The following is a 5,200-nucleotide window of genomic DNA, read 5'->3' as shown; positions in this document are numbered from 1 at the left end:
GCAAACAGTCAGTTTACTCCAGCGCTTTTTCATCAGATTTTCTGTAAAACTCTCTTCGTAGTGAATGTAGATCATCGGAAATGTACCAATCAGGATGAGATAGGGCAGAGCGAACATCACTAACAAGCCTCATCAACCAGTTCCGCGACCAGCGGAGGGTCAGTGAGATTGCAGCAACAATCGGTACAGAACTGCACACTCAGAGAATGACCCAGCACAGAGGAAGGTACTTCAGCCTATCATTGTCTGCATCAGCTGTCTGTATGGGTAACTTCACCAGTCCCACCCGTCATGCTTTTCCCGATGCCCTGTAAATCTCTCATCATTCAACTCTCTCCTGAGGGCCACAAATGGTTCTGCTTCCAGCGCCCTCTCAGGCAGTGCACAGCCGGCAGTAACCAGTCGCTGAAGATGGTGGGTCTACCTCCCTCGATAAATGTGACTCTTCGTTTCAAAAACGGCGAATCACCACCCCCGCCCCCCAAACCCATCCCACCCCGTCTGATTTCTTTGGAATGTGCAACTGCCTGCAGTGTCAATGTGCCTGCAGTTGCTAAAAGGTATGATTTTGTGCTGTTCCATTCTGTGACCTAAACAAACTGAACTGTCAGCAATGCAAAAAAAAAAATAATAATAATAATCCTGCCTCTCCCCAAAACAAATCAAAGCAAATACAAATTCTAATTCTGATCCAGTAATGTCACTGTCAGGAAGTACTGGATCACAATTATGAACAGAATTTCTTAGACTGATCCGTCTGTCCTGGAATATATGAACCCTGATCCCCAAACCACTCCAACATCCCCAACACCACTCCCCTCCCTTCATGGAAATGAACAGCATGATGGTGGATATTAAGTTCAGTACATTGAAGAAGTCACGAATGGTTTAGCTTCGACTCCAAACATTCCAATTACAATCTGGTAATTTAGAATTGCAAATTAAGATTCAAGAGCCGTAGAGATGTAAAGGATGGAAACAGACTGATTGCTGCAACTCGTCTATTCGAAAGAGATATCCTAAATTATTTTAGTCCCATTTGCCAGCATTTGTCCCATATCCCTTTAACAACTTTCCTATAGCAGGGAGATTATAACTGAAAGCAGTATTCTAAAAGTGGCAATGTTCTGTACATCTGCATCGTAACGTCCAAACCCCTATACTCAATACATTGCTCAATAAAAGCAAGCATGCCAAATGCCTTCTTCACCACCGTGTCTAACTGTGACTCAACTTTCAAGGAACTATGCATCCGCACCCCAATGTCTCTGTTTGGTGACACTCCCCAAGGCCCTAACATTAACTTATAAGTCCTGCCCTAGTTTGCCTTACCAAACCGCAACACCTCACATTTATCTAAATTAAACTCTATCTGCCACTCCTCGCCCATTGGCCCATCTGATCAAGGCCCCCTTGTATTCTGAGATAACATTCTTCACTGTCCACGACAACATGAATTTTGGGGCCATCTGCAAACTTACTAACCATCCCTGCTATCCTTCCATCTAAATCATTTATATAAAATTATGTATAAGCAGTGTCCCAGCACCGATTCTTCTGACAAACCACAGGTCACAGGTCTCCAGTCTGAAATATAACACTCTACCATCACTCTGTGCCTCCTGCCTTCAAGCCAGTTTTGGATCCAAACCACTAGCTTCCCCTGGATTACATGTGATCTAACCAGTCTACCATGAGGAACCTTTTCAAACACCTTTCTGAAGTCCATCCAAACAATGTTTACCTCTCTGCCTTCATCAATCTTCTTTGTCACCTCTGCAAAATACTCAAGTTAGTGGGACATGATTTACAACACACACAGACATGTTGCCCATCCATAATCAGTCTTTGCCTTTCCAAATGCATGTAAATCCTCTCCCTGAGTCTGATACAAACATGTCATAACCATGGCGAAATATTTCACCCCAAGATGAGTTTTCAACCACACATCGTCACCATCACCAAGACTGCCCACTTACACCTTAGTGACATCATCAGACTCCTCCTTGTCTGCTCATCTGCTACTGAAACTCTCATCCATTCCTTTGTTACCTCTGGACTTCACTATCCTTACACACTCCTCACTGTCCTCTCACATTCCCCTCTCTGCACTTGTCTAACTTCCTCTGCCTCTGTTAATGGGTGTATGGGAGTTCTGTTTAGTGTCTTATTGTTCCTTCCATTAACTCTATCTGAATGAGGTTTTTACCACTGCCCATTCTCCCCACCATGTGCTGCTGCCTTAGCAGCTTCAGCTTCCCACACAAATTCCCACAATGCTGTAACGGAAGGAGTTACAGGTTATTCACCCAGTGATGAAATCCTGAGGTCATCCTAAACTCTGCTGCCCGCGTGAATATTCACACCAAGGTTTGTTCACTCACCACACCCCGTGCTCGTGCAGATAAATTTTAAACGTTTCATCATTCTGTTCAAATCTCTTGATAGATAGAGAGGAGACTATCTCTGTAATGTCCGCCAGCCTCCAGCCCTCTCAAAGGCAATTAGGGTTGGCAAGTAAATGTTAACCCAGCCAGTGATGCCCAGCCCCACCCCAAGAATGAATTTTTAAAAATGCCCTTGCATTACCTCCAATGCCAACCTCCTGAACATTCTCGATTTTAACTGTCCCACATTTGGTCCCCTTAACCTTTAGCTGCCAAGGCCACAAACTGTGAATTTCCGCACTAATCCTCTCCCTTTCTCAACCTCAGTTTTGCACTTAATAATACTCTTTGAAAACGACACATTTGCCCATTAAACATTTTGTCACCTCCCTAGTATCTCGTTATGTGACTGGGGTCAAAAGTTGCTTTGTAACACTCCTGAGGAACAGCTTGGAAGTTTCCATTATGTGAAAGACACTACATTGAATTAAATTAATTGTCGTTAATTTGGACACGTATCACAATCCCTTCATCATCACTTGGTGAATAACTCCTTACCCAACAGCGTTGTGGGAACTACTAAGGGAAGATAATTGCCAGCAGCAAAGGGTCAGGCAATGTTCAGCTGTAAGCACCTCATTTAGAGACACAATGGCAGTAACAATAAAATACTTACTCAGAGATAGTAAAAACTGCTGATGCTGGAGTCGGTGATAACATAGCAGGCCAGGCAGCATCAGAGGAGCAGGAAAGCTGACGTTTCGAGTTGGGACCCTTCTGCAGAATTTCTGAATAAAATACCTAATTCGGTTACACTCATTATTGGAGACAGAGGAGGTAAGAGAATGACAGAGAGTTAATTAGGGAGAGCAGAGATGAACCAGAACAATGGATGGTTACTGTTTCAGGACTTTTATAAAGCAACTTTTGACACCAGTCACATAATGAGGTATTAGGTGGGTGACGAAATGGGTGGCACCAACACCAGTGTCAGATAATTGAGAACAGCACGTGAAGCAAAATGCGTATTACTGGTTAAAAATACTGAACTAATTTCATTGTCTTCAACTTTAAAATCAAATGCTGGAGTCTGCAGGTCAAAAGATATCAGAAGCACTGGGGTCAGAGGAAACTCACAGTTCAGGAAATGCCAAGGAATCAGGGTGATGTCACTGAGCAATTGCCCGTGTGTGATAACATCACCCACTTGAACACAGAGCATTCGGGTCTGCACAAACAGGTGATGTGCACTCTGTGGAGTGATTGAAAGGAGATTGATCAGAATGGTTCAAGAACTGAGGGATATTAGTTGTAAGGTCAGGTTGGAGAAACTGAAGTTGTTCTGCACAAAGCAAAGGAGACTGAGGTCATCTTTGACAAAGGTGTCTAGGGTTATGATAGAGATAACAAGGCGCAGAGCTGGATGAACACAGCAGGCCAAGCAGCATCAGAGGAGCAGGAAGGCTGACGTTTCGGGCCTAGACCCTTCGTCAGAAAAAATGATAGATTTAGATAAGGTAGGTAAAGAGCAGCTGTTCCTCTTCACTGATAGTAAAATTATTACAGACACAGATTTAAGATATTGGGCAACAATTACTGGGAGATGTAAGAAAGGAACTTAATGTTACTTTTATTTGACTCAATACTGACATTCAAAGATCAATAATATCCAGTGCTGAATGAATAAAGAATCAAGTGGCATGCTTAGATCTTGCTGTATAATTTGGTTTTGAGTTTCTGATCTGCAAATCCTTTTCTAACACTCTGAAGCTCTGAAATTCGTTTCCTTCGTCTGCTCAAACACTATACTACAAAACAAAAACCTTGCTCCTTATTGAAACATACAGGTTTTTTGGAGAATTAACGGGTTGGACGCAGAAAGGTTGGTTCCCTTCTGGGACAGTCTCGGACCAGAATACCTCATATCAGAATGGGGTTTCGTATTTAAGCAAGAGATGAGGAAGAAATTATTCTCTCAGACAGTTGTGAATTGGTGGAATTCTTTACAACAGAGGTTTGTTGTGGCTAGGCCAATAAGTATATTTAAACTGAGATTGACAGATCTTTAACCAGTAAAGGTATCAAGGGTTATGGGGAAAGGCAACAAAGTGCAGATCAGACAAGAGCTCATTGAATGGCAGAGCAGACTTGATGATCTGAATGGTCTCTTTCTGTTCGTAAAATCGATGGTCTTGAAATGAGGTGGCAAAACTCTCCGCAGTAAAATGTGCAAAAAGAAAAATGCATGGAACCCCTCAGAATGCTGAACCAAGGTGAGACATGCAAAGGGCAACACACAACCGATAGTCAATGTGGGTGATTGATCCGGAGTGATCTCTAAACCAGGGTAAACAGGAAAACTGGTCTTCAGCACTCACATTGAGCTCGGCTCAAAGTTTTGGCAAAGATCTATAGCTCAGGTTGTGGGTGAGTTGCTGACTTGTTCGCCAAGCTGGCTTGTTCTTGTTCAGATGTTTCATCACCATGCCAGGTGACATCATCAGTGGAGCCTCCGTTGAAGCAGAGTTTTTCTCCTCCGCTTGGAATTTATACTGTTTGCTCTGTTATGGTGAGTAGTATCATTTCCGGTTTTGATCTGTATGGGTTTGTATATGGAGTCCAATTCTATGTGTTTGATGATTGCATTATGGGTAGAAAAAGATGCCTCTAGGAATTCCTGTGCGTGTCCATGTTTGGCTTGGACTACTATGGTTACTTTGTCTCAGTTGAACTGATGGCCTTCATTGTCTGAGTGTATCAATATTAAGGAGAGTTCATCATTCCCTTTTGCTGCTAGTTGATGTTCTTGAATT

The sequence above is a fragment of the Rhincodon typus genome, chromosome 8, assembly GCF_021869965.1.
Source record: "Rhincodon typus isolate 14 chromosome 8, sRhiTyp1.1, whole genome shotgun sequence".
Lineage (NCBI taxonomy): Eukaryota > Metazoa > Chordata > Chondrichthyes > Orectolobiformes > Rhincodontidae > Rhincodon > Rhincodon typus.
This window is presented reverse-complemented; position numbering follows the sequence as displayed.